General features: G+C 50.5%; 1 protein-coding gene across 2 annotated transcripts in view; it reads left to right on the forward strand.

The window, feature by feature from the left end:
* The first annotated feature begins 8082 nt into the window (after window positions 1–8082).
* The window catches only part of CUL1 (cullin 1), a 77418-nt gene continuing 72195 nt past the window's right edge, over window positions 8083–13305 (forward strand). Inside the window, exon 1 of one of the 2 annotated variants that reach the window (XM_036011005.1) lies at window positions 8083–8195. The gene's annotated coding sequence lies outside the window, so the exon portion shown is untranslated. Of the gene's footprint in view, window positions 8196–8533; window positions 8695–13305 lie in introns of those variants that run through there. The other variant, XM_028526028.2, reaches the window with a different exon arrangement.

Consider the following 13305-nt stretch of genomic DNA (forward strand, 5'->3'; position numbering starts at 1 on the left):
AGGGTATCCTGCGCAGTGCTGGCAAAGGTTAATTTTATGTGTCAACTTGGTTGAGCCACCAGGCCCTGGTATTTGGTCAGCCTTTAGTCTGGATGTTTCTGTAAGAGTGTTTTCTGAATGCCACTAACACTTAAATCAGATTGCCCTCCGTAATGTGGGTGGGCCTCGTCCAATCAGTTGAAGACCCGACTAGACTTATGACTGACCTTCCCCGAGCAAGGGCACTTCAGCCAACACATGGCCTTCAGGCTTGATCTGCAGCGTCCGCGCTTCCTCAGCACTCCCGCCTGCGGGCCCACTCTGCAGACTTTGAACTTGCCAGCCTCCAAAATCACATGAGCCAATGCTACAAAATCTCTGTCTGTTCAAACAGGTATTTCTATCTAGGTCTAGACTGAGCTCTAGAGCTAGATTTCTGGTTCTTTTTTCTCTGGAGAACTTTGACTAACGCGGTCCTGCAGGGATACACACTGTTTAAGCATGTCCTCGCGAGGCTCACGTGGCGTGAGGGGTGGGGCGGAACTCCCATCAGAGCAGCGGGAAAGGTTTCACTAGAGAGACTGAGTTCGGAGTGGGCCACGAGGGATGGATCCTATCGGGTAAGCAGTGGTTGGGGGAGAGCAATGGATAGGGAAGGTGCGGCCGGATAAAGAAACCCATGGAGCCCTGTAAGGCATTTGCAGGAGTCCGGCTGGGATTTAGCCGGGTGTATAAAGCAGGTCCTTGCATCACATCACTTCATGCAAGGTGATTTGATTGTAACGTCGATGAGGAAAAACATGAATTCCCAGTTGGGACCACTGTGTGTGCGGTTTGCCCATCTCCCCCTGTCTGCGAGGGTTTTCTCTGGGTTCCTCCCACATTCCAGAGATTTTCTGCCTAGGTGCCTGGCATGTCTGCATTGTCCCCATTTGGGGGAGCGTGGGTGTGTGAATGACCCCATGATGCAAGGGCACCCTGTCCAGGGTTGAGTCCTGCCTGTGCCCTGAGCTTGCAGGATGGGCTCCAGCCACACCTGACACTGAACAGGAATAAGTGGGGTGGAAAATAACGATCATGGTTTTATTCATCATTCTTAAATATGTGTCTAATTCCCATTTATTTCAGCATTTAATATTAGAAATGTCCGGAGTCTTTATGTAGAAGCTGATGATGTTTTTGTGACCAGAAATAAGCCACAGGAACTTAATGCTTGCTCATTACCCTACGGTAAAATTGCAGCTCCCGACAACCTATGGACAATGGTGAGCGAGAACTTACTGTAGAAGGAACCAGAGGGAGACAAATATGGACGGACCTGTGGAAGCCAAAGCATAGAGGGTATCTCAGCATTAGGAAGGAGGTGTTCGTCATTCTCCCGGTGGGAGACGGGGAATTGGTAAAGGTATGCGCACAGGGAAGTAGCGCGACGGGGCTCCACGGGACAAACGATCCCAACTAGTGTGTGAGCTGGGTGCCTACCGTTCCTTCAGCGTGCAGTGCGCCAGGCACTGGGATATAAATACCTCGGAAACCGTGATGAAAGGAGCATGCAGTCCGTGAGGGAGTGGGAGATGGAAGGGACACTCAGAGCGCAGTCTTGACAAGCTCTCTAACGAGAGTTAAGTACAGGGTGGCTTTGCTTCTCCAGCCATCTGGGCACCTGGGGAGGTCGCGGGGAGCAGGACTTCCTCCCTGTCCCAAATGGGACAAACGTCAGTGTCTGGGCTGCAAACGGGGTCTCTGCAACCAGAGGGAGCACACGGCTCTTCTTAAAATGGAAGGTGTTGATGCTCAAGATGAAACTGAATCCCGTCTAGGCAAGAGATGTGCTTCTGTGCACAAAGCGGAGAGCGACACAGTGACTGCTGGTGGGAAACTGAACCAAACCACAGCGACCCGGGGAAAGGTAGCTCGTGCCCCTGGCAACCGTGGCGGGGCTGGGGCTGAATTCTGAAGCGACATTTCTGCTGAGGCCCTTAAACACAAAATGCGCGCAGTGCTGTGCCCTTCAAGGATTTAAACTTACTGGAGAGTAAATACACAGCACCTGACTGGCGTGGTTCAGTTGGTTGGGGGTCCTCCGGCAAAGCGGAGGATTCCCAGTCGGGGCACATGCTTGGGTTGCAGGTTTGGTCCCTGGTCAAGATGCAAAGGAGAGCCAGCTGATGAATGTTTCTCTCACAGGTCGATGTTCTCTTTTTCTCCCTCCCTTTCTTTTCTCCAAAATCAATAAATAAAATCTTTTTTTAAAAAGGAAAAAAAAAAGAGTCAGTACATGGTATAAAAGAGGGGCACCTAATCCACCTCCTGGTGTGGGCCGGGCAAGGCCGGGAAGGTCAGAGCAGCTTCTTGGGAAAGGGGATTTTAGGACAGTTTTCTGGAACTCTGAGTAATTTTCTCACACAGACCAGGTTGAGTCATTTGAAAACGAGTTGCAAGTTCACGTGGTCCAGGCTAATAGAATGTTACAGTGGTGTTCGGGTCCCCCAGGCCAGGCCTCAAAAGCTTAATTCAGGCCTTGTCTGCTGTGGCTCAGTTGGTTGGAATATGTACTGTAACCAAAAGGTTGCAGGTTTGATTCCTGGTCTGGGCACTTATGGGAGGCAACCAATCATTGCTTCTCTCTCCCATGGATGTTTTTTCTCTCTGTCTAAAACAGCAATGAAAAAAAAAATGTCCGTGGGTGAGAATAATACAAAATAATAAATAAATATTAATTCGGGACTATCTTACAACAGTCTTTTCTGTCCTATAGGTTCCCAAAACAAGATGCCTACGACTTCTCAATACACAAAATCTAAAGCTGACAAGATTAGGGTTGTGTTGTTTTTTTAGATTTTATTCATTTATTTTTAGAGAGGGAAGGGAGGGAGTTAGAGAGAAACATCAGTGTGCATTTGCTGGGGGCCGTGGCCTGCAACCCAGGCATGTGCCCTGACTGGGAATTGAACCTGCGATACTTTGGTTCGAAGCCCACGCTCAATCCACTGAGCTACGCCAGCCAGGGCCAGATTAGGTTTTTAAATACTTTATCTCCTTTCCCCATTCCCTTCTTTTGCTGCCCTGCCTACTCCTAAGGACCGCTGACCCGAGGCCTTCAGCCTGCCCGGGGCACTCAGCGTTTCTCCCAAACTTGCCATTCTTCCGGTGCTGCTGATTTGTGTCCAGAAAGCAGGCAACCTGGTTGAACTCAAACTGGTGTGTGAATGACTCTTAGGCTCTGTTATCCTCCCAGAGCCATTTGGGTTTTTCAAGAGAAAATACTAGGATTCTTTAGTGGAATTCAGCCAATGAAACCAAGACCTTTGTGTATCGGTTTGTATAGGCCATTTATGAGTCAAGAGTTCAGAAGGTGGGGATATCCCGTCTCTCTTCCCCACTCAGATATATTTAGCTTGTGACTTTGGGAAGTAAATTTCTGCTTCCTATTTCTCTATCGAATTACATTTAGCATCATGAAAATGTGGTTTTAAATTTCAGGGACCAAAATGAACTATGAAGATATTTTTTTTCTCATGAACTAAAATAGAGGATTTAAAAACCTACTTCTTCAAAGAGATTGATGACTCATTGTCCTAAGTGGAAGAAATCATGATATTATTTTATCTCTTCCCTGCCTCCTTTGAATACTAAGCGGACTGAATTACTCTTCAGAGTTAGCGCGCATGTGTAGTTACTTTTCTAAGGGGAACTGGTTGTTCAAAAAAATCACATGTAATGTGTATTTCATGATTTGGAGTCGATAAACACACGTAATCTTTTTACTGAAACCCTCTTCCTTAACATACGCTATTTCCCAACAAACGAGACTTATTGTACTACGTTATAATGTCAACGCCAGAAGTTTTAAGGTCATGACATTTGAAACTTGAATGGAGGAAGTAGTTCATTAACTCGGTGGTTCCCAAACTCAGGTCACCAGACTGGCCCTGGGTAATTAAATCATCATCATCATCATCATCATCACCCTCCTCTTCATAGGTAATGTTTATGGAGTACTGAATTTACAACATTATATGAGATACTATCATCACCCCCATTTTGTAGATGAAATTGAGACACAGAGAAGTTAAGTACTTTGTCCTGAGTTACCCAGATAATAAGTAATCAAGCCAGGATATAAACTCTGGCAGGCTCCAATGTCCTCCCTGCCCCTTCCCTCCCAATTTTGACTCAGTTGAACTGAAATGGGCCCTGGAATCAGTATTCAAGTCCCCAGATGATGCTGAAGCAAAGGCAAGCTTGGGAACTACCACATTAATTAAGTGAATTTACTTTGCACTGGATGGCTAGTTCCTTACGTGTATGTCTCAGAAATAACAGCTCATCCGGCTAGTCCAGTGACATAGTACCCTTTCATCTGATTCGTGAACACACATGTGTGAACACTCTCCAGTGCTTGCTCTTCAGTCACCATGCTGAGGCGCCTGGCGAAGTTGAGGAAATAGTGTCTAACCTGCCACCCAGATCACCGGGTTTAAAGGCACAGGAGACCAGCAGGGAGAGATCACAAAAGCCTGGGGGAAGGTACAAAGGAGGCTTGGGGGAGGGGAGTTGTGAGCGGATCTCAGAGAAAGGAGTTGGATTTGCAAAAGCAGGAAAGGTGGAGGGAGCTCTCTCTGTTAAGGGAACCAATGGCAACAAGCATTTGTAAATGGTGATCCCAGGCCGGTATCTGTGGGCCAAGCACGGGCCCATCAAGACTGGATGAAGCTGAGAGTTGGTTTGGGGAAGTGCCTGGAACTAAATCTGGACAAGGGAGTTGGGGCGAGATGATGGTAAACCTTAAGTGCCAGGTCAGAGTTTGGACTGAACTGGTCAATAATGGGGAGCCACCGAAGAGTCTGAAAGACCAAAGATAGCATGTTAAAGGTCTCAGTTTGGAAAGTACCATCTGTAGTCAGTCACTGCACAGGCTGGAAGGACAGAGAGCAGAACCAGGAAAACCAATGAGAAGGTTTAAAAAAGAAACAACATAGGTGTGGGAAGGCATCATAGTCAAGTGGTGGGTGTATGCCGATTCAGGAGCCAGGTTACATGGCTGACCAAGCTGAGTGATTTGGAGCAAACCGTCTAACATCTCTGAGTCTTGGGTTTCTCATTGGCAAGTGGACGTGAGGGGTTACTATCTGCCTGCATAGACCGACCAAACCAAACAGAAGGTTTCCCTGGGGCAGGGTGGCGTGGGCTAGCTTGGGGGTGCAAGGTCGGTGGATCAGGATGTTGAGTGTTCAGGTCTGTGTGCCTTAGAAAATGTTAGTGTGACCACCTGCCGTAGGGGAGGCCGTGGGCCTCCACTGTATAAAGACAGGAAAGAAATGGAACTAACAGTGAGCGTGTCAGAAATTGTGCTGGAATTATAAAGGAACCACCCTTCATTTGTGAGGCAGGTCTTCTTACCCTGATTTAACAGCGGACTAGAGCAAAAGATAGTAATTTGAGTCAGAATATAAACTACCATCCGCCTAAATCTAAAGCTTGGCTCTTTGAACTTCACCATGTTACTTTGGACTTGTGAAGTTCAAAGTCATATATATATATATATATATATATATATATATATATATATATTTAAAGATTTTATTTATTTTTAGAGAGGGAAGGGAGGGAGATAGACAGAGAGAGAGAGAAACATCAATGTGCAGTTGCTGGGGGTTATAGCCTGCGACCCAGACATGTACCCTGGCTGGGAATCGAACCTGCGACACTTTGGTTTGCAGCCTGCGCTCAATCCACTGAGCTATGCCAGCCAGGTCAAAGTAATATATTTTAAAGATGTTTATTTATTTATTTCTAGAGAGCGAGGAAGAGAGGGAGAAAGAGAGGGAGAGAAACAGTGTACAAGAGAAACATCAATTGGTTGCCTCTCACACACCCTCAATCGGGGACCTGGCCTGCAACCCAGGCCTGTACCCCAACCAGGAATTGAACCAGCGACCCTTCATTCGCTTTCGGGAGTGGCACCCAAACAACTAAGCAACACTGGTCAGGGCGTATAGTTATATCCTATATCATTGGCTTGGGCCTGATAGTCTTGTTGGAGACTATTTTGAACTTCGATTCTGACACCTATCAAGTTAATTACCCCTCCGAACTTCGGGTCAGCTGGAAGGGGGACATCAGTTTTGCTGAGATTGGGGAGAGAGATGGAGGAAGACTGTTTTGGAGTAAATGGCCTTGATCTGTCGGGCAGGAGGCAAGGTTGTCCACTCAGGGTCGAAGTGCTGTAGAAGCAACCTGGTTGCGAAGTGGCCGTGAAAGTCCACGGAGTCGTCTAAGCTGCTGGGAATGGCAGAGGAGCAGATGTGTGGAGAGCGAAGGACAGAAGTGAAGGAGCAGACCATGGCCTAGGTGGCCTAAATACTTCTAGTAAGCCAAAAAACAGAGCGTGGAGGGAACAGACAGGAAAGGGACAGTGGTCCCCCTGGCGCCCTGTGATAACTGTGGGACGTCACAGACAAGGAGACCTTACTGAGCGATGAGACTGGAGAAGGCAAAGAAGACAGAGATAAGTTCTCTCTGAAGAAAGCACAGGCCCCACAAAGGGAAGAAACGAGGATACAGAAAAAGGCCATCTTCCACAGGGACAGGCCTTCCATTTTTATTTTTATTTTATTTATTTTTTTAAAGATTTATTTATTTATTTTTAGAGAGGGAAGGGAGGGAGAGAGATAGAGAAACATCAATGTGCAGGTTCCTGGGGGTTCTGGCCTGCAACCCAGGAATGTACCCTGGCTGGGAATCGAACCTGGGACACTTTGGTTCCCAGCCTGTGCTCAATCCACTGAGCTACGCCAGCCAGGGCCCATTTTTATTTTTAATCTTACCATGTGCTCACCAACAATTGTGAAAGGCTTCTAAATTTTCTTTTGGCTAGGTTATTTAGATGGATAGGGCATGAACCGAGAACTTGAAACCCTTGCACAGACTGAGATTACATACTTTGATGACAAGTACACAGAAATGCAAGTAATTCTAAGGATACTTAACAGATGTTGGCAAAAGACCACATTTTAGCATGAAGATCCACATGTACCAGTGGGATAAGTCTCCAGGAGGAATCCATGTGGCCCAGGAAACAGTGTGGACTCTGGGGGTGGCCCTGTGCTCAGGACCTGGGACCTAGGACTGCTGCCCCAGAGGTGGTACTAGAACCTCTGTGCTGTTTTGAGTTTGGAGCAAAACAGGAAGTGACATTCTTCATGTTGTTTGCCCACGTAGGATCATTTGAAATCCTTTCTTGCTTTTTCATGAAATCAGCTGGCTCTCTGGTAGGCTGTGAATGAACCGTGGTATTAAAGCAGGAGCCCCTTCTAATCCATGATTTCTCCAGACTCTGTCACCATAGCAAGCCAAGGGGGGCTATTTGTGCTGCCAAAAATTTGTAGTTAGAGTATTTCCAGAACCCCAATGTGGCAGTTAATTTCAAATGAATGCAATTAACTGCTTCAGCTTTCACCTGAAAACAATACTGTTTTAGTTACACCTCATACCATCCAATTATGTAAGTCCTTAAATTCTGTTCTTGATTCGTCTTTACAAAGATTAATGGTAAAGTGATTCGATGTCAATATTTGCAAAAAAAAAAAAAATAAGCGACGGGGGGTGGAAGTGGGGGAGGGTATAAGGGGGATAAATGGTAATGGGAAAAATACAATAAAATTTTTTTTAGAAGTTGATTAAAGTTGGAAGCGGGAAGCCTAGTATAGTTTTTACAGCCCATTTTCAGAAGACAGCAAGAGGTTCAGGTAAGCTCAGGGTTGCAAGTGCTGACTGCTAAGGCCTGCAGGCGTAGGGGGCCTCGGGAGTGGACTGCCCGCTTCTCCGAGGTCTGCGCCTGACTTTCAGGGTTCTTGCTCACCTCTGACTGTCCTATCAGCCAGCCAGGGACGCTGCTTGGTGGCTCGTCCCGGTCTGGGAGGCATGGTGATTGGGTGTACTTGTGTTCCTTGTGGGTTCAGACTGGATATGGGGTGTGCGCGCCGGAGTGGGGCAGTAGGAGCTGTTAAGACGCTCTCCTTAACTGTTTGGGGGCACTTTCTCCAGAGGCTGGCGCCTCCCACCTAAAAAGGTGACCCCCTCCTCGTGGGGTCCGAAGTGGCGGGAAGCCGGGTTTTTGGAGGCGGCCCGAAGGCGAGGGAGGCTGTAAAACCCGGAGGAAGATCCGGAGCGCCCGGCCCGGGACGGCGTGGGGTTCAGGGCCCGGCCTTCAGGTAGAAATCAGCCGGGCGAGCGGCGGGGGACCCCAGGGCGAGGGCGGCGGCGGCGGCGGGAGGCTTCCGGGCCCCCCACCCCAGCGCTCCGGCCGATGGGGCGATGGCCGCGGCGGTTTCCCGGCTCCCCCGCCCCCGACGCCGCCGGAGGGGCGTTCCGACCCTCCCCCACGCGCCTCTCCCCCGCGGGAGCCGGAGCCGGTGAGGCCGGGAGGGCGGGGAGCGGCGGAGCAAAGGCGAGAGGGCGGAGGTTGCGTGGTGCAGGCGGCGGCGGCGGCGGCGGCGGAAGACGGGAGGAGGGCCGGCCGGCGGCGGCGGGCGGGCGGGCAGGGGGGAGGAGGAGGAGGCGGGGGCCGTGTCGCACGCAGCTCCAGGCGGGGCGGCCCCGGCGGCAGAGGGACGCAGCTAGACCTTGGCGGGACGGGGATTTAACCGGGGCCCGGGCCCAGCGACCGGGCGGAGACGTCGCAGCAGCCGTTCCGGCCGCAGGGAAATGCGGGTGAGTGTGGCGGCGCCGGGGCCGAGGGGAGGCGGCGCAGGCCCGGCCCGGAGCCGCGGTGTCGCAGTGACGCGGCCCGCGGCGGCCGAGCGCAGGCGCCGGGCGAGGCCTGAGCCGCCGAGCCGCGGCCGGGCGGAATGGCGGCGGGGCCGGGGGCCCGTGGGCGGAAGGCGCCGCGGCGGGCGCGGAGCGAGCGGGGCCGGCCCTAAGTCGCCGCGGACTCGGGTTCGGGGCGGCGGGGCCTGGACCACGCACCGGGAAAAAGCCCGATTCATCGCGCCCGAGGCGGCGGCCTTGTGGGGGACCCGGCCGGGGCCGCGGAGCTGAGGCAGTTCGGCCGCGCGCGCCTCGCCTCTCGCCCCTCGTGCGGCGACCCCCGCGGGGCGCCGGCCTCGTGCCCTTCCCCCGCCATCCCCGCCCCTCGGGGCCGCTCCTCCCTACTCGTGCTCTCCAGTTAGCACGGGGCCCGCGGAACCGCCGGCCGCCCTGCTCCCGGCCGGCATTGTGGAGACGGTGCAGGCCGGTATTACTGGGTAACAGTCGCCCTTGGGCTGGGTTCCCTCGGGGGAGCGGGCCGGGGAGGCTGCGGGGATGCGAGCGCGGCGGCACCGGCCGGAGCCCCGGGCTCCGGCGAGTCGGGCCGGGCCTGCGCCGCGGCTTCGGCGCGCCCCCGGCCCGGCGGGAGCGCGCGCTGACCCCGCAGGTAGCCGCGCGCGGCCCCGGGGCCCCTCTCGGCCCTCTGGGACGCTGTGTGCCGCGGACGCGGGCAAGGTCTGGAGAGGGAGAAGGCTGTGCGAGCCTGCCTTGAGACGAATCCCCAAGTCAGGGTTTTCCCTCTGTAGCGAGAGCCCTCTGCCAAAAATAGGATTCTCTCTTCCGATTGGAGGGCTGCTGTCGCTTTTAGTTCGTAGTGGAGGTTACTGATAAGTGTGCAACTACGGAATCGCATCAACTTCCTCGGGTGTTTATTTGTTCTGCGTGCCAGCCCTTCCCGTGGTGGTGGTGAAACAGCTCTAGTTAGGAGTGGGATGAGTGGCTACGCAGTTTTTGAAAGGCATTTATCGGGGCGGCAGAAGGGGAGTCAAAGTCACTCTGACTTCTAAGTCCCGAGCTTCTGGGACCTAAACATAACCTTCACACTCCGCAGATGTGTGCAGTTTTAAGCTGAACACTCCATTTTGGGGCCGCCCTGACTGCTGATATTCTGAAATCCTGTAGCGTTGTAGGATTAGGGTTACTTAGTTCAGGAAAAAAATTGGATAGGAGGATTTTTTGTGTGTGTTCACAAGGCTCTTGGATAATAGAAAAATAGTGTACTCGAAAGTTAGGTTTGTAGCTTCTCATGGTGATCGGAGGTAGTTTGTTTTGTATCTCAAGTTTGGAAGCCTCAAACACAAGACCGGCTCACTTTAACTCTATTATGCCCATTTTTGGAGGTTGCAGGCGAGTGCTCATTAAGTTGGGAGGTGTGGCCGAATTAGTTTTCTTAAAAATGTTAAACTGTTTTTTTTCCTCACTGGTGTCATCTTATAAAAACTATTTTGCCAAAGAGAGGAGAAAAATATCCTGTGGGGACTTCTCACCAATTTGTGAAATTACCTGCCACAAGCTCAGGTCCCTTGCAGGGCATACCCCACCCCCTGCCTAATGTGTCATCAAGAGAAGGAGGGACAGACGAATGCCTGAGCTGATTCTGCAGTTTTCTTAGCTCTGACAGCCCTAGACTCCTTGCCTCTCACTGATGATCTTCAGCGGTAATTAAGTTCATCTGGACTTGTCAGTTTCAGACTGTGAGTTCCTTGAAGGGAGGGGATAGTCCTTATTTATTTTTGCACCCCCAGCATAGCAAAGAACTTGGTCATGGGTCCTCTCAGGTGTTTCTTGAAAGGATACATCTTCTGGGATAATTTTGACCTAGTGTTGGACCACTTCTAGTTTTGGCTGCACCCACACGGGGTAAGGATGCAAGCATTACTGGGACTGTCGTTACAGCCGCCTCCCCCCCCCCCCCCCCCCCCCATCTAATGCAGGGCCCCAACAGACAAAAGCCTGTGTTTTCTTTAGCTGTGGCAGTGCAGGAGAATGCCAACAAAACAAGTCGTGAAACTTTCACATTTTTCCCCCTTCAAAACTAGCTTTACGGTGTAGATTTTGTTAGTTGTTATTTGAAACAAGATTGGGGTCTTTTCAGTAGTTAAATATGACAGCCTTGCCTCTAAGATGAAATCCTTGGGTGGTCGAGGCTCTTTGCTGTTGGAGAGGTGAGACAGACCCCACGGTGGTGACAGCTCTTCCGGGGGCCGCCCTCCGTGGTCCTGAGGGCCCTGTGTCAGAAGTCCACTCCCAGTGTGCCCAGCAGCACGGTGTGCCTTCCTTCCAGCACGGGATGTTCGAGTGCGTGAGCTTTAAACTGAGGAGCTGTTGCTGCCGTTCTGCACACGGAAGAATCAGGGTCCGGCATACCTGGGAATGTTTGTATTCTTTGCTGTCCGGCCTCTACAGGTCCCCGCGCCTCAGCAGCTGAGGCAGTCCGGCATGCAAGGGCTTTGGGACGTGTGTAGAGAAGAGGGTGTGCCATTTTTAAGGGCCAGGTTGAAATTTACCTTGCTTTTTTGATATCTGGTAATTGCTCAGTAGGGTATGTTTTTGTTTGCTTTTCAAAACTGAGAAATGAACACTAAATGAAGAATAAATCAAATTTAAATAAAATCTAGGTTTACTCTGTTTACTAAGGGCTTTAAGCACCCTGTTTATAACATACACATTTAGTGCACACTATAAACAAGATAATTTAACACTTGTAACACTTAATGTGTTTTTTTAAGTTTTTATTAACATGTCTTTCTGGCTTCTGAAAAAGCTGTGTGTTGTTTTTTGTTTAGGCATAGAATGTTTTGCTTTGAGGAGAAGATGTGGGGTCTAGTTTGAGCTTAATTTTGCTGGGCGTTCATTGCAGCCTTTGTAAAAGGAGATGGTGTTTTATTGGGCACTGTTGAAGATTTCTTTATGGGCCTCGACCTGTGGATTCCGTGGCCATGTCATGGCTTTTAACAGCGGCAGCATTTGGAACCCTGTCCTATAAAGCATACTTTTACTCGTGTTGGAGAGTTGTGAAGCCCAAGTCTCAATTACTCCTTGACAATTACGTCAGTGTTTTCCCTAGGGAAGGAAACTTGGCCAGAGTGAGCAGAGTGCCCTCCCGGGCCGCCCCTCCAGGCTGCCACTCACTACCCCTGGTCCAGGCTGTCCCAGCTGCCCTCTGCTCTGCTCTCACTCACACCCCCTTCTGTCTACAGTGCCCTGTCTCCTTCCTGCCCCCTTCCTGCCCCTGAAGGGCCACCCCTTTAAAAAGGCTCATCTCAGCCCCAACCCCTGTCCCAGCCCAGCCCAGCCTGGCGATTCCCCGGGGTCCCATGAGTCCCTGCCTGACTGTCCCAGCACTTAACCCTTTGACTGGACTACGTGGTTTCTCCCACTAGACAGACCTCCTTTAGGTCAGGGACTGCGAGGTGCCCGTCTGTCCCTGGTGCCTTAACACACTGCTCATCACATCAACACTCACCTAACTCCTACTTTGTCCATGAACACCCTCCCACCTTAACCCTTTCCCGAGCCCACGGGCACTCTCATTGGGCCCCCTTACAGCGCACAGGTGGAGAAGCAGGCCATGAGGGGGTCGGGTCAGGCCCAGTGGGTGGTACAGCCTGAGCTGCAGGAGGACACGGGGACTCCAGACGGCGGCTTCCAGCCAGAGCCTCCCTCAGCCTGCAGGGCAATGTGAAGGTGGCAGAGGAGAAAAGGTCAAAATGAAAACACTCTGAGGACTGATATCTGACCGTCGATAATCACCACAGAGTTCATCATGCAGAACTTGGTTGACTACCCAGAATGAGCTGCGTCTTGGCCTTCATTGGCCAGTGGGACCCTGAAGGGGGAGTAACTGGGCACTGATGGGGTAAAAATGAACATTCTGAATCTCGGGGCCTGGCGTTTAGTTGGGTGGGAAGTTTGTAAAAACCAGTTAAGTGTCCAGCTCTTAACGAGCTGCAGTTTTTAAAAGGCCCGTCTCAGAACTTGTTTTGGAAAACATTGTGTGAAATGTGCGTGCATAAAGTGTGTATGCGTTGGCGAGCTCATTTTAATTTCAGGTGGGTGAACTTGCTTTTCAAATATTTGGCAAAAAAATTTAAGACCTGGAAGATAATACAAATGATCTCAGGATGGAGAAAGCCTCTCGAAGCATCAGACCAGAAGTAGGAACTGTGAAAAATGATTTGTTTGCTTACTTTAACATAACTGAACTTCTGTATGTTAAAATGCCACAAATAGAATTCAAAGGCAGTGGCAAACTGAGAGAAATACTGTAATTCAAGCAGATTTACTTTTCTTGCTATTCTTTGCTTTTCTTGCTAAGGAAACATGAAAAAAAATTCAGCTCCACTAGCAGTCCTCCTAGAAATGCAAATCAATAAGATACTGTTTTTTGGTTTTTGTTTTTTTTTAATGTTGGCATTCATTAAAAAATCAGCCCCTTCTGGTGAGGGTGTGGAGAAATGAGCCTTCCTCACACGTTACTGGAAGGAGTATAATTTTGTGTGATTTTTCTGAGAA

This window comes from Phyllostomus discolor, chromosome 10 (genome assembly GCF_004126475.2).
Source record: "Phyllostomus discolor isolate MPI-MPIP mPhyDis1 chromosome 10, mPhyDis1.pri.v3, whole genome shotgun sequence".
In the NCBI taxonomy this organism is placed as follows: domain Eukaryota; kingdom Metazoa; phylum Chordata; class Mammalia; order Chiroptera; family Phyllostomidae; genus Phyllostomus; species Phyllostomus discolor.